Below are 26,668 nucleotides of genomic sequence, written 5' to 3' on the forward strand. Positions count from 1 at the left end.
ACTGACAGTGTACACTAGCATTTCAGCCCAGAAGGAAGGATTTTAACCAGTCAGAGCACAATGACACAATTTGCCATTCATTTTTCAAGTTACCAGCCAGTTTCATTTCAGAGCAAGAAGTACAGTAATAAATAACAAACTTCAACAGGTTTATCTGGAGATCTTAATAAATAAAAGTTGCTTGCTTTAAAATATATTAGTGCAAGGTTGGAGTTAGTTATGAGAGATTGTTTTCATGAAATATAAGATATGTATTAGCATCCTGAGACTGCTGAAATGAGCAAAGTATAACTGTGGCTTAGTGCTCAAATTTATCTGGATTCAAATCCCAACTCTGTCCTTTGTGAGCTGTGTAACTTGGGAAAAATCATTTAATCTATTTATTTCTCAGTGTATTGATTTGTAAAGTTGTACAATAGTGATACTTATATCTCCGATACTTATAACCCTTTACAAGGGAAAGTCTATACCCCTGGGTGATGAGCAAGTCGTGCCTGTAGAGAGAACTCATTCAAGGAATCCGGGTCTTGGCAAAAAGGCAGGTCCTTACAACTACGAGTGGGATTTGAGGGGCAGACTCTAAGGGTGAATTGGACATCAGGACTGGAATATTCTTTTGGCTACTGGGGAAGTCAGAATGCTAGGAAAACAATCTCCTGTGTTAGCTGAGTGTCTGCACTTGCCGGTGGGGCTGGAAACCAGAGAGAAGGAACACAGGAATTACAGGCGATTCTGGGGGTCAAGGTTTACATTTTAGGAGACAGAGCAAAATCATCCACCACTGTGAGCCCGCGGAAGGAGCAAGCTGAGACAGCACCGAGAAGCGTTGTGTGATGAGCCAGAGGGCCGGAACAATTGTATCTTCTCCATTAGTGATCACCTCCAGAATTCAAGAAAGCCTTGTGGAAACAACAGGGTTTCCAAGTCCCTGAGTCAGAGCTCTGGAGACAAAGCAGTGTATTCAGGAAGCAAAGGGTGGTGTGACCCTTTTAGGAAGATACCCCTCCCCACAAGCAGAAGGTAGGAACCATAAGGATGGACAGAGATCATCCCTCACTTCTACCCCAGAGAGTCTCTTTCTAGGGTTTGGCCATGGAAGTTCATAATTTTATTCACCAGATAACATTTACACAGAGCAGAAAATCAGGAAGTTTCTAATGAGGGCCTTCATCTGCGAATCACATTGCGTGCCTACACTGAATCAACTCTGTTATTGTCCTTCAATTCTAGGATGCTGTTCAGAAAACCAAAACAAAATTAAAACCAAAACCAACCTTCAACCCACAACAAAATCTTTCTTCCAAAATAGGAGTTGGGCTGGCCTTTTTTTCTGTTGCTCTAGATCTTGCAAATACTTCTAATGATAGATTGGTTAGATAAGGCGATGAGGGTGATTTAAACAACTCAATCAAGTAACTGGCACTGAACTGGCATCTTCCACAATTAATCAGGACTGAATTTGTCAGGCAAATACATAATGATTCCCAGTTCCAATTGAATGATGTTATATTATCTCCAGTCTATTCTTCAGAAATGTTAAACTGTTCATTTTTCTCATTCTTTTCACATTTTTCTTTCTTGATTCTCAGATGACTGTTGAGTCAGAAGAGTCTTAATTTCAGAAGATCCCAAATCTCCCCAAACCCTGCCTGTGAAAAAGAAAAATCGAAGGATTTCTAGTTGTTTTATTCGAAGGTTAAAATGTCATGGGCAAGTATCGGGAAAAAGCAGTAACTACCAAAACTATCCAAAAATCAAGGTGAGTTGTAAAAGGCATGAATTTAGGCACCCAGTGTTTTGAGAAACCATAGCAGGGAACCTGGGCTGAGATAAACCAACTGAAAACCAAAGCAAAATTAAGAGGTGGGGAAGAGGTTGAGGTGAGGGAAGAGAGAAGAAACTGAGAACCAACCATAGAACGTTCTGCCCTGGGAATGAATTTAGGATGAAGGATGCATGACAGAAGCAAAGCCAGTTGGGTATATTTATCATTCCACAGCAAGGACAATGGGGGCAGCCTTTGAGGTGGCAAGAACATAGATGTGTCCTACGAAGTGATCACTCTCCCCTGTCCAAGAAATTCTACAAAACAGACAGTTTACAAAGCTTTTGGCAGATGCTAAATTATCTGTGATAGGATGATGCTGGGAACTGTGGTCAAAAGATACCGAGATTTGGCGTCCCAACCAGTGTTAGTTCTGTCCCTTCTCCTTGGGATCGTTCATAGCTATAATGCAGTCAAAATAAAGATTCTTCCTCTCACATAGAAAAGAGGCTCAGAAAGCCATGAGACTTGGACTGGGACACAGAGTGGCACTGAGGAAGGGCACCATGGGCTCTGACTCAGACCAGTGCTCCCTCCACTGTAGATGCACTGATGTAAGGATGCTTTGCTCCCCCTGCTGTCTGGGAAAGCCCTGGTGCCTGAGTACCTTTCCTGCTCACAGAGCTAGCACTGCAGACGTTCTTACGTGCCCATGCCTGGCTAATGCATTCATTGCTGGGGCTTGGACACATTTTCTATCCATAATCTCAGCCGACTGTGAACTGAGCTGCTCTATTTGTTATTCCTGCCTGCTGACCATGTTTGTCCACATGCTGTCCTTATGCTAGGTCTCCTTTCTGCTCCTCAGGTTACACTTGGTTCTGTGGTTCTTTGACAGCCTTTGCCTGGACCTCAGGAGTGGAAACTTGGCAGATGCCTCATAGTCTGAAAAATGAATGAAAAAACAGTTCCCAGTGTGCTCTCAAACTCTGAAAACTGGAATCAGACTTCCTGTGTTAGGTCCTGGTCCTAGTTCTGACACCTGGGACTCTGCAACTTAACTTTCCTGAATTGCAGTTTGCTCATCAATAATGTAAGATAATAATGATGTCTTTCCTTATAATTATGCTAATTATAAATATAGCACCATGCTTGGCACACATTAAGTGAAAAAGTGTTCACTGACTTTTATTAAGGTTACTATTATTTTTGACAGGTTCCACCTCTTTTTCTGCTTAAACTAAACTAAGAAAATTAAGGTTTCAAAACACTTGCAGATACCATCTGACCCAGGGATCCATCTGTAATCTTCTGGACAACCATGTGTTTCCCGAAAAAGAGGAACATACATGTCTGTGTCTATTTGCATTTCCCCGGACAAGAACCTGAAGGGATTTACTCCACTAACTATCCTGCTGAGGTCAAGGTAAATTTAGCTGCATCAATTCCCCTGTGAATGTATAATTGCTGCCTGGCGGATCGATCTCCATCACATCAGCACCATTTGGAAGGCAAGTCTGCACATAATGTGCACACTTCCTCTACTGCTGTCTGGAATGTCCACAAAAGTGTCTTCTGCTTCCTTCTGCCAAGAGAAGGTGGCCCAGAATGTTTGCTCTTTTGGGAATAAGAATTACTGGAAGATCTTCACATGCAATACTAGAAAAATGACTTGCTGCTGCTTTCTCTCCCCATCTGTAGCATAAGAGGCAGTCAAGTGAAAACATTAACAAATTGCAAGAAGATAAAAGTCAATAAGCCAAAAATTACAACTTTCAACATCTTGAAGGACAATTATGAAACAAAACTAAATAACTGCCTCTGTCTCCTTTGGTCCCAGAGGGAAACTGCAAAACAGAGATGACAAGCTAGTCTTAATGTTTTCATGTAAGATAAGATAAGAGAGGTCTTTGAGATGGGGAGAGAAAACTCTACTTGAACCTAAGCTATAGATTTAAAGGAGCAGATATTTTGAATCAGCCTAGGTAATGCTCATGCTAAGAATACCTACCCATATGTTTTTCAGTGTGATAGTATTTCTATGTATTAGCTCTCTTTTCTAACAAATAAAAACGTCTCACAGTACCTCAATCAGCATAAATGAGAGAATTTCTTCTAATAATAAAAGAGGGGTGTCTCTTGAAACCCAAGAGCAGGAATGCAGACTAGAAGTCAGACTTGCAGTTTTTCTGTATACATATTTCTTATTTATCTCCTTCTCGGCAGACCATGTTTCTTCACTTCCAAGTCTACATCATTAAAAAAAAAAAAAAGAGTGGCCCACACTTTTTGAATTTTAATATCACTATTATCCAAACATAGAGGCATGACATCTCACTCAGCCTTAAATTCAATACTCACAGATAAGCTTCTGATTGGCCCACCTTGGTTATGAGGCCTCTAAACTAAAAATAAAATCCTGAGCCCTCATCAACTGAATGCATGCTGTTGTGGCCAAGGGAACCCCAGAAAAACCCTGGAAACTGAGTTCCTAGCAATGACAAGATGGAAGGCCAGACACAGCTCATTATACCTCGCCTTCTTTTACTGTTTAGACACAAAAACTGACTAGTATTAATGTTAAGCCTGAGATCATAAGACTGACAAAACAGTCTCACTGTAAGCAGTAAGACACCAAAGTTATGAACAGGACCTAAGGCCATGGCAGGTAAGGGTTAAGTCACTCACTCCTACACTTAAAGGATAAACTATGTTCTTACGGCCACACGGGTTTTTCTTTTTCTTTTTTTTCCCAAGCAGCTATATAAGCACTGGCCTTGAGATAAATAATATTAAAACAATTACAACTCATCCAGCTCATAGGCGCTTACTAACCGATGCCCTGGTCCACCAGCCATAACTGCAGTTTTGATTGCAGAGGAGACTGATCCTAGTAACTTTCTCCAGGTAAGAAGACCCCTGACCATGGCTGATTGTGACTGGTTTATGGAGGTTGTACATTGTATGCCTTCTTGTCCTGAAAACGCCTTTGGATGTAGACGTCCTAATTGTAATACATTTAAATATTAAGTCTCCACCCCAAAGTGAACATGGGATGTATGTTATATGCATGTTTGTTCAATACACATGTGTATTGAACTACTTTCATGAGTATTCATAACTCTACTTGTAAGCTATTAAATATATATGTTTAGCTAACCCGTTCAGCATAAAGCTCCTATCCCGACCCCTCCTCTTTTGAAGTGCTTGTCTCTGGTCTTGGCTGGAGGCTGTACTTCAGAGCTTGGGAGATGGCCAACTTGCAGGTTGTAACCTCTTATATGAAATAAAGTCTCCTCTCCTTTTCTACATTTATACATATCTCCTTTTTTTAAGTTGATAAGCCCAATTAAAGGCAGACAGGGGCAGGACTGGGGCATGGTCACATTGCACAAAATGCCTGTCGGTAATTCATTATTATGGACTAGAGTTGGAGGAAAGGAGAATACATTTAAACTGGTAACACTCTGCACTAGGAAGATGCTATAATAGCTATTCATGATAACTCCACTACAGAGCCAAGACATTCAAGGAGGGGCATTTTTCATACAATATTTTGGTTAAATCGAGCAATGTATGAGTCAAGGTGGATGAGGCCAAGAGGAGCATTTATTAGTACTTGCAATGCTTTACGTTGACCTGTGGTTCATTTTATTCTAGCATGAGAAAAATGAGTCTCAGGAATGACTCTCTAGTTTTTGATATTTAGGTCTCCAGGCCACCCAGAGAAGTGACTCAGGTCCCTGAAGGCATCAGGGATTTTACACAGGAAATTACAAGCTGGTCAGGTCAACATCGTTATAGGTATTCTTTCTATAGTTCTTGTAGTCTTCCTGTGGAAATCTCTCCTTCTCACCTGGATTTGCTGCTTCCCAAGTGGTCACACTTAACCCTTTAGGAACCAAGGGGTTTTGATTATGGAAGGCTCTCTACTTTCCTGCCCTAGGAAACTGAGATGGACACAACAGATGCAATCTCATCATCTAAGTAATTCCCAGAGGCAGAATTACTCTGCAGCTAGCCTTGCTCCCTTTCCTCAGCGCTCATCTTAGGCTTCCTTTAATTATCAAAGAGCAAATAGGTACCCCAAGTAAAAGTCACTGCTGGGCCAGTGAAGCCCTCCTCAAGTCTGACTACCCGAGCTAGCAGTGCAGAAGGAGGAGGGTGATGCCTAGAGTTCCTTTACCCCCACAGGTCCACTCTGTAATCTTATCAAATGTTCCCTACAGAAAGAGACCAAGAGCTGACTAGGGGAGAGTAGTCACAGAGAGTAGGACATTGTAGTTTTGCATGTGGAACTTGGCACTCAACAGGGCGAAACCAAGAGAAAAGGGAAGAGTGAGGAGAAGGATGGGTTTACGGTGGTTTCCAATCCCAAATCGCCAGTCATTTATCAGAACATCACTCGAAGAAAGAATTTAGAAATACATGAAAGTTACTGACAAAATTTTACCAGATCACTTACATTTTGGCCTGTTTTTCTCCCATAAACTTTAAAATTATACATACAGAAAAATTCACAAAACATAAATGTCTAGCTAAATTAATTTTCATAAATAAAATCACTGATGCCTCTCTCAGTAGCTTCCCAACCAAAGGTCATTACTATTCTAACACCATTAGGTAGTTCTGTATGTTACTGAAATTTGTACAATATGAACTTTCTGAGGTCTGGTTTCTTTTACTCAGAAGTTTCCAGGGCTAATTTGTGTTGTTCATATGTTTGTTATGTAAATTTAATTGATTTGCAATTCTCTATAGGATCACATAGTATGAATATGAAACAGTATATTTATTCATTCAAACATGGATGGACATTTGTATTGTTACCATTATAAGATCATTATAAATAATGCTGTTACAATGTACATAGATTTATATTGGGAATATACTAAAGAGTAGGCTTGCTGTGTCAGGAATATACATACATATGAAATGAACTTCAAGATACTGCCAATGTACCTAAGGGGTTGCACGGACATGACATATAATTCTAACAGAAAACTGTGAAGCTTTCCATTGTTCCACACCTCCCCAACAAATATTATTGTTAGTTTTTGTAAAATCTGACAATTATATTTCATATTAGTTTTTATTTCATGTCTGATAATCGATGAGATAAGCACCTTTTCAAATGTTTATTGGACTTTTGCATATCTCAATTGTGATATGCCAGTTCAGGCATTTTACCATTTTCCATTGGGTTCTTACTGTTTGTGGGGGCTCTTCTTACATAAAACACTTTGTTAGCTATGTACACAGCAAGTATCTTTCATACTGTGACTTGGCTTAATGGTGCCTTGATGAACATAGTGCTTAATTTAATATAGTTCCAATTAGTAATCACCTGTTTTTATTTATTAACTTTTTGTGTTCTCTTTAAGACTTTTTTTTTTTTTTTTTTTTTAGACAAAGTCCTGCTCTGTCGCCCAGGCTAGAGTGCAGTGGCATGACCCTTGGTCCATTGCAACCTCCACCTCTCAGGTTCAAGTGAATCGAGTGCCTCAGCCTCCCAAGTAGCCCGGATACCAGTCATGTGCCACCACTGGCTAATTTTTGTAAGGGCATCTTTGGTACCATAAGTTTATGGAAATATTTTCCTATGTTATTGTGTAAAAGCTTTACTCTTTGCCTTTTACATTTGATTTATAACCCACCTGTACTCAATTCTTGCATATTATGTGAATTAAGAATAAAGATTAATTTTTACATGACTACCTAAATGCCTCATGGTGATTTAAAAAATCCTTTCTCTGTTGCTCTGAAGTCTCCTTTGTCATAAAGCAAGTAATCATCTATATGTGGCTCTATTTCTGAGCTTTCCATTCTGTTTCAATTTTTTCTGCTTGGTACATATACAACACTAGCTTTAGTGTTATAAAAATCTTGGTACTCAGTAGAACATTTTGTCCAATTTTGTTCTTTGTGGTTAATTTTAAGATGTATGAAAATTTCAGTTGTCTATTTGTTATCACTCTCTAGCTAAATCCCCCTGTTCTCAGGAAATACATAAATGATTTAAACTCTTTTGTGTTTCTTTGTGATATAATATTAATAAATATCAGTGAATACTTACAATTGAAAATGATGCTTATTCTGGTAGTGCTTTTATGTAATATTGTATACATATCAATTAAGTCAAGTTTAAAAGCGTCCAACTGGGTTCTTTTTGATATTTGTCTTCTTGCTATATCAGTTTCTGAGGGAGATGTGTTATTGTCTTCACAATAATTGCATATTTGTTTATTGCTCCATTACAGTTTTTACTTTGTATAATCTGAGGATGTATTATTAGGCACACACATTTAAAACTGGGAGGTTGTCTTTGTGGATTTCATTCTTCAGTCATTTTGAAACATTCCTCTTTAACTCTTTAAATGCTTCCTATTTAATATCTACTTTTATGTAGCATTGGTGTACTTATGCCTGATGTTTCTTAGTTTGTGCATTGCATACTTTTTCTACTCAATTACTCTCAGTACCTTTTGTTCTAACATTTAAGATTTATCGCTTTTAAGATAATATAGTTTTTAATGGTCTAATATGTTTCTTTTAATTAAAATGTTTAGTTCACTTCAATTTAGATTATTTCATAATATATTAGAGTTTAAATATATCATTACATGTTCTTTCAGTTTGTCACAACTTAGGTACTTTTTGTCAGCATTCCTTTCTAGTATTTTTATTTTTTTAAAATCACATGTTCTCTTCTTTTAGACACTATTTTATTAAATATGTTTTTAATATCTTGTTTGTGGTTAGCTTAGAGAGCACAATGTTTTTTTTAAAAAAAAATTTACTTAAGTCTAATTAAAATTACTTTTACCACTTTCCAGACAATGGAAACATTAGAACTCCTCCCTCCCTCCCTCGCTCCCTCCCTCCCTTTCTTCCCTTCTTCCCTTCTTTCTTTTCTTGCTTTCTTGCTCTAGTTTCACTCTTGTTGCCCAGGCTGGAATACAATGGCGGGATCTCGGTTCCCCACAACCTCCGTCTCCCAGGTTCAAGAGATTCTCCTGCCTCAGCCTCCTGAGTAACTAGAATTATAGGCATGTGCTACCACCCCCGGCTAATTTTGTAACTTTAGTAGAGATGGGGTTTCTCCATTTTGGTCAGGCTGATCTCTAACTCCCGACCTCAGGTTATCCAACCTCCTCAGCCTCCTAAAGTGTTGGGATTACAGGCCTATATTTATAGGCTACCATATTCTTTTGAATATTTTAGTTTTACATATTTTTTAAAAATCTTAAATATACTGTTATTATAGTTTTATAATATTAAAGTGTTAGTATTCATTGAGAGTTACTAACATGCAAACCCATTAAATTGTTCTTCATTTCTTTCTGTATTTATATGTGTTATTCTGGGATTATATTTCTTCTCCCATAACTCTAGTATCTTTTTTAAATGATGGTTTTCTAGAAATTTTCTTTCTCTCCCTCTTTATGTGTGTGTGTGTGTGTGTGTGCGTGCGCGCGCGTGTGTGTGTGTGGCAAATATTTCTATCTCATCTTCTTTTTTTTTGAGACAAAATTTGCTTTTGTTTCCCAGGCTGGAATGCAATAATGTGATCTCAGCTCACTGCAACCTCCGCCTCCTGGGTTCAAATGATTCTCCTGCCTCAGCTACCTGAGTAGCTGGGATTACAGGCATCTGCCACCATGCCCAGCTAATTTTTTATTTTTCATAGAGATGGGATTTCACCATTTTGGCCAGGCTGGTCTCAAACTCCTGACCTCAGGTAATCCACCCACCTTGGCCTCCCAAAGTACTGGGATTACAGGTTTGAGCCACCATGCCTGGCCTCTCATCTTCTCTTTTAAAGAATGAGTCTACTGTGAAACGAATTTAGTTTAACAATTATATTTACTCTGTTCTTTATAGATATCTTTCCAATATCTTCGCCTTCTATCACTTCTTTTGAGAAATCAGTCATCTGTTTTATTTTTGCTCTTTTTGATTTAATGTGTCTTTTGAATGGACTGATTTAAAATGTTTTCCATCCTCAAAATGTTCTTGATTCACTTTTGGGTGTGCTTTTCGTCCATACTTTCTAGCCTCTAACTTTCCAGACTTCAACTACAGAACAAACCAATTAAATAATCCTACATACTGCAGATGATCCTCTAGAAGCAATTTCAGATGCTTCTATCATGCTGTCACATGATAACTTAATTCTGAGCAAATGCATGGTTGACTTCTGCCCATTCTTCTGTAATAGGCTCATAGCTTTTCTGTGACATCCTTTGGAGGAGTAGACATGGAGAATCATGTGCCTAAACAAATGAATCTGGGTTCCAATTCTGACCAGTGTGTAACAGAAATGTTTTAGCTGACTTCTTACAGAAACACAAAGGAAGCCTCTTGTCTGAATCATGATTCAGAGGAATGAATGCCATTAAAAAAATGATAAATAGCAAGCTTTTAAAATGTCAGGTGCTGTATTTTGTGTTTTACTTTCATTATTTATTTGATTTTTGGATTTTTATGAAGTTTTTTATGTTATACATGACAAAACTGAATTCAAAATTATAAAGTAGTTCATAATTTTATAAGGATCAGTAAGTATCAAGTGATGAAATTAGGGTGTCCATCGTGATCTTATTTGAATCACCATAGTTTTTACTTCATTTTATAAAGCATACAGAACCTAGTAGAGCAGATCATTCATAGATAAACAAGAAATGTACATAATTTACAAACCAATCATGACAAGATACTATTTGGAAATATTAGCCAATGCCTTTTTTTAGACTTGTTCCCTAAAACTCCCATTTCCAACTTCCTTTCTAATATTCCAATATCTTAAATTATATTGAGCCCTGTCCATTGTTTCTACTACCTCAGGGATGGGCTGTTACAGTAGACACAGGAGACACCTGATTCCAGTGTTTTATTTGATAATTTTTTGATAATTCAACATCTAATTCCTTAGGAGAGAGGAGGTATTTATGACTTAGTCAAAAGATTTAGGTGGATGTACTGAGAATAAAACTTCCCTCAGAGTTTAACAGTTACTAGAAGTGGAATCAAAGAAAAAGTGATTATACTATAGGTATCAGTAAATCCTAAGCACAAACAATCCCAATGTTCCATTCACAACTAATCAGGCCAGAAAGGAAACAAAGTCCCCCCAGAAAAGCTAGCGGGGTAGCAAAGGACAAAGCTAAACAAGTGTGAGAAGTAAACAGTCCTCCTAAGAAATAATGTCTGTAATACTGAGCATTTAGGATCTGAGAAAGCTCGGAAATGTTTTTTATTCCTGAAAGGTAGCATGGGAGTTTTAGAATGTTTCTATGCTCAAGAAAGAGTGTGCACACACACACACACTCACACACACATACACGTACTATTTTCCAGAGGTTATTCTGCCTATTGTGTGGAGTTTCTGTCAACAAAATTGATTAGAACTAGATAATTCTAAACTGTGTACATTTTATTAAGATAAAAAGGTGATTTAAACGCAAATTTAAATAATTTAGTGGTTCTCCATAGTTCGTATGGAGATCCTGGTATGCACTAAAGGAAGCTTGGATATCAAAACAGGAGTAAACTTTTTCTGGATCTGCTTGGCTTCTCAGTTAAAGACATCATAAGAGATACTTTGGTGCACATTACGGGGTAAATGACTTCTTTATTATCCTCCAACCTAAGGCACAATAACACTACTCCAGGTAATGTAAGCAAAGACCTCAGAGATTTTTATTAACCCAGCTGATATGTGTTATATGCACCCCCACCACACACACATACACACATGTCACATACACACACACACAATGTAGAAAGAAAAATGTTTTAGAAAAAGTTTATTGTATAAAAATTGTTGTTTATGATCCTGGTATGCATAAATAATTTTTCTATATAACTATGAATATAAAGTACACACATATAAATATGTAAATGTGTATACATATATATAAACACACACACACACACACACACGAACACACACAGGTGTATACTATTTTCCCAAAGATTATTGTGCCTATTGTGTGGAGTTTCTGTCAGCAAAATTGATTAGAACTATATAATTTTAAACCATGTACATTTTATTTAAAAGGTGCTTTAAACACAAAATTAAATAATTTAGTGGTTCTCCACAGTTTGTATGCGTTTTTTTAGATTTATCATTCTTTAGATAAGAGAAAGAATTAGCCCTTCGGAAGAAGGGGCCCATAGACTGTCAAAAGAACCGCTACCCTCTCAAGGATTAAGTGCAGGCTCTCTCTAATTTAAGGCTATAGACATTCCATCTCAGGGAAGAGTCCAAAGGCATTTCTGTTGTTAGATGTCCAAATAGCACTTAATAACTCATTCTCCATTACAGGTTCTGCAGATATTTTTCATAGGATGCCATCATTATTTTGAGTGGCTGAGCAAATGCCAAGTGAACCAGAGATGGGCTGCCCCCTTCTTTCCAGCTCTTCCAAATTGCAGATTAGTAAGCAAAATGAATATGGCAGTTACTTTAAGCAATTAAGTTTGGGAGTGGTTTGTTACACTCTATCGGATAACTGAAACACTCTCCTAATTTTGACTATTTTAACTTACACTCTGACTCCCTTTCATCATCTGTTAACAAAGTGAGCATGTCAGAGTTAGAAGAATTTGTAGATTTCACTTTGTCTGTATAAAGTTGGATGTGGCTGCTTAAATGAGTTGGGCAGGTCTGGCTAAGAGTGAGCTAGGCGTGATTATTGAGACATTGGTGTGATTATGTTTGTGCTGACCTCAAGGCATGGCCCAGTTCTGAGGTATGGAGAATTTCTTAGCATAATTTCCCAACACTGACCTACATTTGCGCTTCATCAGCTGTTTAAAAAACTACCAGTCTCTGAAATAAACAATGTTGTTAGTGGGGATTGCAGCCATTTGGAGTCTTCAATGATACTGAAGTTGTGCCTTTAAGAGCAATATGCATTCCTTTCTGACAGTCTATTTGCTTAAAATCTTAATTGTATTTCTTCGTGGTGGACAGCAAATGGTGTATGTGACCTGTTGAGTAATATTAACCTTGCATTTCATGCCATCACAATGAGATACTCTCCTGAACACTAGGGGCAAATGAAAGACAGACCTCATGCTTCCAGCCACCACGTATGAATCATGAGTAGAAACAACACATATGAATATAATGGAAATTTTCTGTAGAATTAAACTGCAGGAAAAGAGTTAATCTTCCTTTGGCAATTTAATACTGCCTGAAGCATATAGTACCATAACAATCCTATATATTTTGGAGGCAATGACCGGAAGTGTCATTCAACAAACTGATGTCTTAAGCAATAAATAACTCCAAATATATATTAAAAAGATAAAGAGAGAATAGAAGAAAGCTAATGATGCTTGTAATTTGATGGTCAGGGACATAAAATGTAGGCTTCTAACTTTACATTGAAAGCTTTTCCCCTAGATGGGAATTTGACTTTATTGGAAAATGATGTGCAGTGAGAAGTATGAACCAGTGTCAATAAGCATGACCTCTATGCCACCCAGCTATCATCAAGAGTGAGGGTAGGAGATGAAACACAAAGAAGGAAGAGAAAACCAAGAAAGACAGAGGAGGAAATAAAAAAGGAAAGTAAGAGAAACAAAGAGAGGAACTGCTGATCTTGTCCTTTCAGTACGTGCAGTGTGGTACTATAAAAAACCATGTAAGTTTTTTTTCAGTCATGAGTCTGAATCTGATCTCCATCCTTTACCAGCTCAGTAACCTTGGGAAAGTCACTGAAACTCCATGATCCTAATCTCTGTGACTACGCAATAGACTTGATGTCTAGCACAGTTGGAGATAAGCACACAGAACAGTGTCTGACCCCAAATGTGGGCTGAATGAAGGTCTACTCCTTTCTTTCATTTCCAATGTTTGTCTTCTCTAAACTTGGGTAGTAGAGAGGAAACACAAACTAGCCAAGATACCTCATAGTTTCAGCAGCGATTCCTAAGGAAGACATTGCCTGGGTCTCTATAGTAGCACAGAGCTCCCCACCATGGAGAGCCTTCCTTCTTGGAAGAATCAGAGGAAGCCTCTGGAAGTGAAGGTGAATTATCCTTTCCTCTGACAGTTGGTGTAGACTACTGGGGCAGCCTGCCCAGCCCAATAAAACTTGACCCATAAGTTTAAGTTGGTTTGGTTTCTCAAATGACTCAGACATTTGCCTAATTTGTATCTTAAACTGAACCATGTCAATGCAGCATAAGAGTGTAGATGAAGCCTCTCTGCTCCCGTGTATTACACAGAGATCCCAATGCTCACATCTAATATTGAAATACAGTTCATTAGGGACTAATATTTTTAATCAGCTAACTCCTGGAAATGGTTGTCTTTGGTTATAACCACTAGAGAGAAAGGTGATTGCTACCAGGCTTCTATGGTAAAGATTTGGTTTTATCTTTAGGGACTGAGGCTTCAGCTCATCTTGGAAACTAGAAGAACTACAGGTCTTTAACTCTTGTGGAGAGTTCAATGCCATCATCACCTCTTCACTTGGCCTGGAGTTAGAGAGACTTTCCACACTCTTTATGACTCTGGGGTTCTAATCTGGAGTCCCCAGGTCAGATTCAACACTCCTTACTCCACATTTATCACTCTTTCTTGGGTCATTCTCTCCCCAGCCAGGCTGTGAGGTTTTAAAGTGCCAAGATCCTGATTTGTTCTATTTGCTCCCTTTCGTATATGGTGTTTGTAAGCTTATTAAATAATTAAACCCCACAGGAAAATGATATTAGAGTGCCATTTTGTTGAATTAATGCTGATTTTCCTGAACTTCTAACAGAGCGATTGTCTGTGAATAATGGATTTGTCAAAAACACAAGAGTGGCCTGTACCAAAACCAGAGTAGGTGGCTTTCCCTTTTGAAATGGAAAAGAACAAGGACAAGGAAATTCATTCTGTTGAGCATCTACTATGTGCCAGATAAATTATTAGGAACTTTAAATATGTATTTTCACTGAATCTTTATAATAGTAATAGGGATATATGATTGGAAATAGGGATTAGACCGAAAATAGAGACAGAAATACCAGAAAAAATTTTTGCTTGAGACACCAGAATATAGTTATCGTTTATTTGGATGAGCCTGATATAACAGGGAACATATCACATAGGGTTGTCCTGATATGCACAGACATCACATCACAGGCATGACATCCACCCTTGCAAAAACAGAGCCATGGCCACCTCTTATAAAGATGAAGAATTGCATGAGGTTGCTGAAAGTATCTAGGATCATACCCTGATTATTCATGGTCTAAAGGCCATTTTATTTCTAGCATGCCTTTGCCTCCTTATTTCTCAATGCAGAAGGAGAGCATTAGATTGGATAGGATAACGTGCACATTTTCTCAGTTATATTGAATAGTGACCAAACCTTCTAAGAAGTGAGAAAAAGACAGGAATTCATTTTCTGGGAGCTGAGGAATATAATACTATGCATTCTACATGAAATGCCACAGGCAACATCAGTTCTTTCCTTTGCTTCCCTAGATACATATTTTTCAAAGACTAGCAATTCTGAAAATAGGTTACAGTGATGAATACTGTACTGACTTAAAAAAAATTGTCAGACACACTACTGGCCGGTTATAACTGGTAGCTTTTAATGCTGTGTATTCTTTTACATAGATGCAATGTTTTGCGCTGAATGCAATATGTCTATGTCACTATAAGGCAACTAAACAGAAAGAATGAGGGCTGGCTTTGCAATTACATACTATCAGGCACTATATCAGTATATAGTGACTCAGATACTTACTCTGTGACCTCAGGCAAAGTACTTACCTCTGTAAAATGAGGAAATGTCAACTATTCCATAGGATAGCTAGGAAGATGAAATGATACAGCGTATGTTAAATGACAAGTGCAGAGCTTGGAGAAGTAATTAATGCATAATTTTTGCCTTTCTTATTGAGGATTTTGACTGGATTAATAAGTTCATTCTGTTAAACTGTAGACTGATGTGGTCTCAGGTTGGAATGACAATTGGTAATGGCCATGCTAACAGGTACGAGGTGATATCTCAATGTACTTTTGAATTGCATTTCCCCAAAGGTGCAGAGAAAAGGAACCCTTATATGTTGTTGGTGGGAACATAAACTGATATGGTCATTATGGAAAGCAGTATGGAGTTTCCTCAAAAAATTAAAACTAGTATTACCATATGATCCAGCCATGCCACTTCTAGGCATATATCCAAGGAAAATGAAGTCAGCACCTTGAGAAGAATCTGCACTCCTAAGTTCACTGCAGTGTAACTTACAATAGCCAAGATTTGAAAATAACCTAAGTGTCCATTGACAGAAAATGGATAAGTAAGCTGCCGTGTGTATATTCACAATAGAATACTATTCAACCTTCAAAAAGAAGGAAGTCCTGCCATTTATGACAACATAGATGAACCGGAAACATTAGTTAAGTGAAATAGGTTGGACACAGAAAGGCAAATGCTGTGTGATGTCGCCTATGTGGGGAATGTAAAAAGGTAGAACTCACAGAAACAGTAAAGCAGTGGTTATCAGGGATCGAGGAGTGATGCTGGCCAAAGGGTACAAACTTTCAGTTCTAAGATAAATTCTGGAGACCTAATGTACAGCATGGTGACTACAGTTAATAATAATGTTTTCAGTACTTGAAATTTACTAAGAGAGTAGCTCTGGAGTATTCTCATCACACATGCAAAAAATGGTAATTACATGAGGTGATAGATATGTTAATTAGCTCAAGTGTGGAAATCATTTCACAATGTGTGTGTATACACACACACACACACACACATACATATATATATAAACATCACATTGTACACCTCAAATATGCACACTTTTTATTTGCCAATTATACCTTAGTAAAGCTAAATAAAGAAAAATTGCCAATGAGATCTGGACAAAAAGTGGAGGGATGAATATCTCATGATGACATGGGAGAAAAGCAAAGTGCCTGGATGTTGCTGCCTTCTATAAACTGAATCAATTCAATAAGCAACTTTAGTTAAAGGAAAAAGGGTGTTGACCTTTTTTTTCCTGAGAATAAAATCAAGGAGAACCTGTTTTAAAGGAAGGAATAAAAGGATGCCTAGGTGGAAATAGAAAAGAGATTTACAAAAAGAGACAAAAATGTAGGGAAATGCGAATTTGTGTTTGAGTCTCTGGAATGAGACGCTTGCTCATGTGCAGGGGCCTGATGCTGGAGGGAGTATGTTGTCTGTGTCTGACATGCCCAGACCTCACATTGCAGGTGTGACGCCAATCCTTGCCCACTCATATCCAGAATTTCACAGCCAAGCACCTTCACAAAGCTTACCCTTCCTTCTCTGCTGTCTTGAGGACATCTGCATGAAAGCACAGACTCTGCCTCCTGCAGCTTTCTCACCACCTGAAGTCACAGTATAGCGGTAGCCATAGCAACACCTTCAGTATTGCTAACCTGGGGTTACAAACTCTAAGGTAGGAAACGAGAGGCAGGCACATACTGAATAAAAAAAAATTAAGGAAAAAAATGACTTCAAAAGTAACTTTCTCTCAATGTCAGACACCACAAGATTATAAATCAGCAGCAAGGGAGAAGAGATGCGGGAGCAGTGCTTATCAAGTATCTCCTGTGCTTCAGCACCAGGAGTTTGCCTAGATTTTTAATAATGAGTAGTAGTTCTGAAAATAATCCAGCAAAGAAGGTATACTTAACAACCCTCATCACTTATGCACAAATAAAGGTAACAAGTTGTTCGGTAACTTACTCAGGTGTACAAGTCTGGTCAGTGGCGAAGTAGGAATTTGTACCTGCTCTATCAGATTGTCTGCACCATAAAAGTTTGGTCTTCAGATCATGAACACTTTTCTGATGGCATTTTGTTTTATTAACTGCTATTTCTCTATTCTGCAGTGCAGTCCTCCTTGACTGAGCCTTTTGTGTGTGCCTGCTTGCTTCCTTCTGAAGAGCCTCATCTGGAAAACTAGCTTTGTGGTCATTTTGCCTCAATGCCCTGGAGGAAATCCAAGGCCCTCACTTTGTCCTGTAATGAATATCTAAAGACATCTTCATCCAACAAGCACATCTAAAAAAATACAACTCATCCCTTATATATGTGGAAAAGAAATGGGCATTCAGATGTTAAAACAAGTTAAAAGTTAAGAGGTCAGATTTAAAATTATTGAATCTTGGCTGAAACTTGGGAAGAGTTGGATGCATTACAGGGAAGTGACAAAGATCAAAAGACACAAAAACAAGGGAATGTGTAGTGACCCTATCTCTTCTTCCTGTTTCTCATCAAAATAGTGAATGTCTGTACTTAGAGACCTCTCAAATGAAATTCTGTTCAAGGTGGGACTTTAATCTTTCTCTTTTTGTTATTCTATATTTCCTTAAGTGTTTATGATTATGATACACTATCATTATAATTGTAGAAAAAAGTTATATTATAAAAGATCAAAATGTTAAATTTCTAATAAAATAGGGCACAAATATGCATGTACATGCATACATACACATACAGAAAAATGTTTAGCAAACCAGCCCCAAGATTGGTAATAGTTTAAATAAATAGGCAACAGAAAGGTCTTGGCTTGCCTTTTTTTTTTTTTTTTTTTTTTTTTTAGATAAATTCTCCTTCTATTGCCCAGGCTGGAGTGCAGTGGCATAATCTTGGCTCATTGCAACCTCCACCTCTTGGGTTCAAGCACTTCTCCTGCCTCAGCCTCCCAAGCAGCTGAAACTACAGGCACATGCCACCATGCCCGGTTATTTATTTATTTATTTTTGTATTTTTAGTAGAGATGGGGTATCACCATATTGGCCAGGCTGGTCTCAAACTCCTGACCTCATGATCTGCCTGCCTCGGCCTCCCAAAGTGCTGGGATTACAGGCGTGAGTCACCACTCCAACCGACTGGCATTTTTACTTAGTTACCCCTGAGATTTTTATCAACATTGGACAGGCCAATATGATTTCAATGTGATTTATTTTCAAGACCTGTAGAGAGGAAGGATAACTCTGGAGCTTGGCATATTTAAAATTTTCTTCTTCCATGGGGCCCTCTGTGGGGCAGCTGAGATTTCTCCATTCAATACTTCATAACACCTGTTCCTATGCAGAACAAAGCTTGGGACTGATGGTACTTTCTGCTTCTAGGGCCCTTGGTAGCTCCAATCAGAACATCATTTACAATATGCAGGTGACAATATGAAGTTCTAGATGAAGAAGAAAAAAAACACATTCAATATACACTGCTTCCATTTACCATGTCTGTGCTTCTCTATGCTCTAAAATCAAATTGCCAAAATACTAACCGCCACTTTTCCTATCCTTGTGAAACATTGGACTGTGGCACTGATGATACTTTTCTATGCTTTGGCTTTTCTGCTTAAGGAAAGTTGCTAAACAACCAACATTGAAAGCTGTTAATCTCTCATGAGAAGCAATGACAAAATACACTCAGCTATTTTCAATTCTCCTTAGGGTCAGTTCAGTAAACACAGTTTACTGAAAAAAGTAAAGTAAACACAGTTCTGTGAATTTCTCCCCATTTTAGAGTCTGTGGAATCAAAGAATACTGAGGAAGTGTCTGGAGGAAACTATTCCAAGGTCAGAAACCCACAGCCGGAGACCAGTTCCAGTGGTAAGCTAGGAAGAGGGGGAAGACAGGGTACATGTTGGAAATCAAAGGAAAACCCAGAGCGTGGACCAGTCTCCCATAGTGGGGACTTTGGGGACAACCCACACAGAACAATTGATGTGCACAGTAAGGGCAGGTTCCACAAACCTTCTGCAATCCCTTTGTTCTCCAGGCAGAAGAACGTAGGAACAGTCAGACATGTTGTCTCCCTCAAAAAGCTTGTGCTGTTATCAACTTTATGGCATCTCAGCTTCTAATTAACTCTTTTAGCTGGCTTTATGAACGTGGATCTGGGGCCTTTAAATACTTTTTCTCTACTAGCAAACACAATGCTAAATTTTGGTAGTGGAGAGTGCTTGAGAGACATTTCAGAAGAAAGGAAAGAGTTTTGCTTCCTGCTTCCAGTGTGCTTCTTGTGCAGACTCCTGCTGAGTCATGCGGCTTCTCCAGGTTGAGCTCCTGTCTCACACAAAACTTCCCCAGCAGGACCTCTCCTTTCTCTGGTGTCTGGGTCCCGTAGTGCACAGCAGCCAGCAACTCCTAGTGACCAGCAGCTTCCTCCCACAATCTCCTCAAGTGGTTTTGTAGCAGAATGCTTCTGATGAGACATTTCCCAGTGAACAGCTTTCTGGCAACTTCTGTAATTCCAGCAAGTCCTTTGGGTGTGCCAACAAAGATACTTTGCTGTCCTTCAGTGAACTATGGCCACAACTCCCCACAAAAGAAGCAAAGGATACTCTAATTCTTTGCGATCTCCGCTTTAAGATAAAAACCAGGCACTTGAGTTGTTTCATTTTTTTTAATTCAAAATTTAAATGAATGGAAATATATTAAAAATTAACTTCGTCTTTCCATCTTGGAATCAAGACATGTTATTTCCTTTTTGGGGGAAAAGTAGATGTGGTGTAAAAGAACAGAATTGCAGAACATCTGAGCTAAAAGGAAGCTTTGAGATCATTTATTCCAGTGACTTCATTTTGTAATGAGAAACTGGAATGAAGAGGCTTACACAAGGGCACACCATGGAGAAGGTCAAGGCCTCCAGACTCATCACAGTGCTCTTTTGGTGTTTATATAAATCTCCTAGGTGTTCTAATATCCATCCAGGTTTAGAAACCATAGGCCTAGGTAGTAAAGTGAAACCATACACAAGTGTACAAAAGAGGGGACGTTCACAGGATTCCATGAATCTCATTAACTTTAAGTCTATTGTCCAATTTCTTTGTGCTTAAAAAAAAAATCCCTCTTTCCTGGGTTTCACAGACCAGGAGACACCCACTTTTGTGTGTGACAGGAGCTCAACCTGGAGAAGCTGCGTGACTTAGCAGGAGTCTGCACAAGAAGCACACTGGAAGCAGAAAGCAAAACTCTTTCCTTTCTCCTGAAATGTCTCTCAGTAACGCTGTAGTCATGGTAATAAACAGTATTCTTGGATAACTACTCTTTCAGCAAAATCACTGAAACTTTGGCCCTCATATTCCTCCTCCTGTTTGTGAGCTCCCAAGGTGACCGACCTTTAGCTCTGGAGAAGCCATGACACCCTTGGCTATACCAAACTCATTGTAGGGCCTGTGATCATTCTTGGCCTTACCTTTGGCTTCTGTATGGCTTCCCGGTTCAACACATGGTTATTTTTCCAGCAGATCTTGATTCTACTTCAGTAGTCTCCATGCTGAATTTTCTAGTAAAATTTAAAATGTACATTTGGATTAACATATGGTGGCCAGTATTTTACTAAGCAAATTTAAGATCTTGAGAAAGAAACACTGTTTAATATTATCTTTTCAAAAAAGAAGGGATTTTTGAACTCCAGAATATAGAAAGGAGGAGATATTTACATGAAGAACATCTTTTCAAATTTAATACGTTTTATTATATAAAAAGTAACTAAAAACAAATTTTTCTCATTTTTAGAAAAATCATTACAGATGGACTCTGGTCCAGGAACCAGTGTTTAGAAAGCATTGCTATACGTTTTTAGGAAATTTGGTAAGAAGATTACATAAGTACACCTACGCCATAGTGCTCCCTCCTGATACCCAGCCAGGTGAGCTGAGGGTCTCCCACAGCAAGAGAATTCCATACACTCCTGTCAATGTTAAGGACGATCAGGACGTCTCAATTTACTACGACATGTTTTAGTTTCTTTCTTAGTTGTAAGAAATGTCATCTTTTTTTTTTCCCCAAAAGAGGATATTGATTTTAAGGAAACATGTGGGCTAAAACTAAAATTGACTGGGGAATCATAAACTCTGTTTATTTCATGGGCCCTTACTCATGATCTTTGTACTAAAAAAAAGTAAACAAAAAAAATGTTGAGCATGAAAATAAAAATAAAATATGTTTACTTGAAATGTTTGCTATAGAAAGAGTCCAGGCATCAGATAAACTGGGCTTTCAAAATGAAAAGCACATGGTGATTCTAATGAAAAAGAAAATTACAAATAGCTTGATCATTGGTAGGAAAACAGAATTTGTGGCTTATAATTATTATACTTATAAGGATTGTTATGTTATATTTCTGATTAGGGAATCAGAAATATATAGGAAAGGGGCATAGACGTTATTTATTTAGGAAGTCAATATTAGATAGTGTGTTCTATTTTGAAGTTTATTCCTGAATTCAAAGTATATTTTTTATGATTACACTAAATAATAAACATACTTATTCACATGGAAGAGGACAAGGTATCAGTCTTGTATTTTCATATGTTTACCTATCCCCCTACATATGAACTAATTCTTTCAAAATTTTTTACTTCAGATTTCTTGAAGAAAACTGTGATTAACCACATTCGCTTCTTCATGTCAAGTCAAAAATCATCGTCTGGGCTTTATTTCATTGCTTTTGCATGAAGTGCTCATCTTTGGTTCAAATAGCTGTAAAAAGTGAAGAACATGGGTAACGTAGTAAAAGAAAGGCTATCTATGGACTGAAGGACAGGTGGATTCCTTAGAAGTGGGTGTGATGAGGAAAGTAGCTTAAATACCACAGTCTGGTACAATGGACTTAACCTTTGTTTTCAGCCATTGGTCTAAACTCATTCAGTATTCATGAAATTCATTATACCCTTAAGCAAATAAAAAATTTGCTAACCTACACTGCCAGCAGCCTGCCTAGGCATATCCGGAGTCTCATGGGGGTATCTATGAAGAAGATGAGCCCAGGAAAGCCTAAGTTAAGTACATACCATAGGATTGAATCACGTGTGCTTGACAGATTACATCAGAAAGACTTTTAACTGATCAATTTCCTTAAAGAAATTTTGATTAATCTAGGCTAATCAAGGTAGTGCTTGGTAACTGAAGACATAAAGAAACTCAGTAAATGAGATTTTCAAAGAATATGTAAATTGAGAAAGATGTGCTAATGTTGTGATGTCTGCTCATTCATGTGTCAGTAGTTGTTGAAAATGTACTTTTATGCTTTTTAAAATTTGGATAGTAATTATTTTATGAGGCATCACAATAAAATCTCTCCCTCGGAAATGCTGAAACTAGTTAACATAACATCCCACCAGTGAAATTTGTGTGAGCTCCTCTTTTAAAATTTTAGAAGTTTGAAGACGCAAGTACTCATGCTATATATAGTATAGCACTGTCATACTACCAGTAATATGAAGGTCATGACCCATAGTGTTAACTATATTGAAAAAATATGGGCTGGGTCTGGGAGCTCAAGCCTGTAATCCTAACAGTTTAGGAGGCTGAGGTGGATAAAGTGCTTCAGCCCAGGAGTTTGAGATCATCCTGGGCAACAGGGCAAACCCTTATCCCTACAAAAAAATAGAAAAATTAGCTGGGCATGGTAGCATGGGACTGTAGTCCCAGCTTCTTGGGAGGCTGAGGTGGAAGGATTCCTTGAACAGGGAAGGGTGAACTGCAGTGAGCCATGATCGTGCCACTGCACTCCAGCCTGGGCTAGGTGACAGAGCCAGACTCTGTCTCAAAAAAAGAAAAGAAAATGTGGTACAGCCATAAGTAAATCAATATATAAGATGGATAGCAAAAGAAGTTTTAACATGTTTCTGGATAGCTGTTTAAAATTAGCCAAGACACTTATCCTGAGTTTCCATTTTATAAGCACTGGAAACAGAAAAAACAAACAAAGCTTTTACAGATTGAACACACTATATAAAGGGGAGAAAATGAACAAAGTACATAAAGAGATAAAGAATGGGAAAATTATTAAATTATGAATTGAATTGGATAATAAAGCAATGAAACAGGAACAAAAACAAAAGGAAAGATGAAAAATAGAGAACTGGTACTTTATATGTATGTGGCTCTTACCAGACACAAAAGGGTGGAGAAGCCCAAGTCCAGGCATCATGGGGCAGATCCAGGCTGCTATACTCGTCAGCTTTTGACCACAACCAAGTTCCACTGGTGCCCCGAGACATCAGTCATCTCATTTATAAAAATAGTAGATGAGATGATTTGCAGGGTAACTTCCTGATTCGTAAGTTAGCTTTATATAATTGTAAAAGAAAAGGATTTCATTTTGCTTGTTTTAAAGTGCCAGATACCAACTGTGCCTCTGCAGTACTAAGATACAAATAAACCCAAAGTGCTTTCATGACATAAATATGCATATGCTCATGGATCGCCTTCAATATCTCATGTAAGCTCATTCATTAATAAAATATAAAAACTGTAAATTCCGTTGTTACTCAGAATTTGCTTAACTGAAAAATACATTTGCCATGAAGGCACTGTCTGGACCTAGACATCAGGTGGACTCTGTAGGCAGCCCCTAAGTTCATCCTGACCAAAGCTAGACCCTTGTCCCAGCTGCACGTGGCTTAAGTATTAAAGCAAGTTCAGTGGAGTCACATGGCTATGCCTCCTACAGCTTAGGGGACTTTTGTGCTGTACGGAAGGTGCCCCCTGTTGCTCCTAGTGCCTGGGGCAGGAGAGCAGACTATGCATCAGCAGCAGCGCTGAGACAGCAATTTGGCACTCATAGACAGATCTGGCTCAGCCTCCAGCAAACAACATCTGTCCTGCTGTTCAGTTTTATGGGGGTTACCACCTTCATGTTTAAATATCTAACATGCTCCTTATATAGCAACAAGGCAGAATGGAATAGGAGCTCATTTAGGGAAAATGACTGGGTTCAAACCTTAGTCATCACTCATGAGCTAGGAGACTATGAACTAATCCCTAGATATCTCCAAACCTCACTCTTCTATTAAGTGGGAGTAATAATTTTAATTGTTTAATTTTTCTTTCAGTATTCTTATGGTCACAAAAGCTTCTCCTGAGGCTAGAAATAAGCGAAAACTCCAGATGAGCAAAGGAAGCAGACTTAAAATACATGCTAATTTCCAAAAGGTTTAGACAGAATCAACAATCCAGCCACAGTTGATCCCGTGAACACTAACATAATGTTTATGCATTATGGTCCTTTTCTCTCTAGTCTTCCGCTTTTTCATTCCAGTGCTTTTTTTTTTTTTTTTTTGAGATGGAGTTTCGCTCTTGTTACCCAGGCTGGAGTGCAATGGCGCGATCTCGGCTCACCACAACCTCCGCCTCCTGGGTTCAGGCAATTCTCTCGCCTCAGCCTCCTGAGTAGCTGGGATTACAGGCATGTGTCACCATGCCCAGCTAATTTTTTGTATTTTTAGTAGAGACTGGGTTCCCTATGTTGACCAGGATGGTCTCGATCTCTTGATCTCATGATCCACCCGCCTCGGCCTCCCAAAGTGCTGGGATTACAGGCTTGAGCCACTGCGTCCGGCCAACAGTGCTTCTTTTAGTGTCTTCAAATCCACATTTACTCATTTGTAATTTCTATTGCCTTAAGGCCTGTGTCAGGTATGACTAAGTGTTAACTGCAGAAGATGTCCATGACCTACCCAATACCATCATTATGATATAGTAATAGCTGACCTTGACTAGGTCTACTCTCTGTCTGCCATTGTGCTGAATGTTCATATGGATAGTTACTTATTTAATCTTATTGTAATTCCCATGAGCAGTGTTTTATTAATCAAATTTATCCATTTATAGATGAGGAAACTTTCCTACAATCACCAGTGCCTGACAGTTTCCTCAGACCTTTATTCCTCCATTCCTGTTCACTATTGTTCTTCATCTCCACGGTTCCCAGAATCCTATGTATTCCAGCTCTATTACTGTTTCTTCTTTTCTTTGGGCTGGTTAACATCCACAGTATTCTTTTGGTTTCTTGGCTTTTCTTTTTTTCCTTTTTTCTTTCTTTTTTTTTTCAGACAGAGTTTCGCTCTTGTTACCCAGGCTGGAGTGCAATGGCACGATCTTGGCTCACCTCAACCTCGGCCTCCTGGGTTCAGGCAATTCTCCTGCCTCAGCCTCCTGAGTAGCTGGAATTACAGGCACGCACCACTATGCCCAGCTAATTTTTTGTATTTTTAGTAGAGACGAGGTTTCATCATGTTGACCAGGATGGTCTTGATCTCTTGACCTTGTGATCCACACGCCTCAGCCTCCTTTGAGCCACTGTGCCCGGCCTGGCTTTTCTTTCAGGTCTGACTCCATTCTTCTTTTTGCCAATTTCTAGATTCTTGGATTAAAAAATAATGTATACTGCATCAGAATCATGGAACCTACTGGCAAAGGTTTTGCATTCTGTCAATTGTAGCTTCAACCACATTGTCTAATAAATAATAACTACTACTTTTTGAGGGATCAAGGTATATCAGGCAATTTGCTGAGAGGATTTAAACCTGCAGCATTTCATTCAGACATTGTAATAGTGATTAAACAGGCTAACTCCATTAGCAAGGTACTATTATTTTACTGAAGCCCTTCACTCCAACACACCCAGTATATGACAGAGCCAGAATCTCAATCAAGATTCATTTGTTGACAACAGCTTCTACCTATAACCTTTACAATATGTTAACTTTAACCATGGGTATTCTGATTGCTTATTTTATACCATGGTTCCTTGATTTTATTCTAGATCCCATCTGCAATTGAATCCAGGCAAAAAGTTGCTCCTGTTTGTTAAAGTTATACTTTGTTCATTTAATACCTTCATACTAATCCTTCCACCTATGCAGATGAAAATCCTAAAAAGGGCAGCTCCAAAAAGTGCCCAGTAACAAGAACAACTATTTCCTAATATTCTGCGATATGAAGAATGTTCCTCTAAGTTGTGCAGTGACTCGATGAGGCCAACCTAAGAGCATAAGCAGTGTGCCTGAAGTGACACATCATAACACAGTGTCCTAAGAATAGGGGAAAACTGCATACAGAGCTTTTATTTGAAAAACTCTCAAGATTAGACAGTTGTCTTTCCTCATGG

General features: G+C 38.4%; 1 long non-coding RNA gene across 1 annotated transcript in view; it reads right to left on the reverse strand.

The window, feature by feature from the left end:
* LOC103796666 (uncharacterized) overlaps nucleotides 1-23,762 on the reverse strand; it is a 42,470-nt gene extending 18,708 nt beyond the window's left edge. The window contains exons 1-5 of the long non-coding RNA XR_001906601.4: nucleotides 23,668-23,762; nucleotides 20,966-21,055; nucleotides 18,732-18,949; nucleotides 17,067-17,204; nucleotides 15,549-15,588 (exon numbers count right to left, since the gene is read on the reverse strand). This is a non-coding gene — a long non-coding RNA (uncharacterized LOC103796666). The remainder of the gene's footprint in view (nucleotides 1-15,548; nucleotides 15,589-17,066; nucleotides 17,205-18,731; nucleotides 18,950-20,965; nucleotides 21,056-23,667) is intronic.
* Nucleotides 23,763-26,668: the final 2,906 nt, after the last annotated feature.

The sequence above is a fragment of the Callithrix jacchus genome, chromosome 12, assembly GCF_049354715.1.
Source record: "Callithrix jacchus isolate 240 chromosome 12, calJac240_pri, whole genome shotgun sequence".
NCBI classification, from domain to species: domain Eukaryota; kingdom Metazoa; phylum Chordata; class Mammalia; order Primates; family Cebidae; genus Callithrix; species Callithrix jacchus.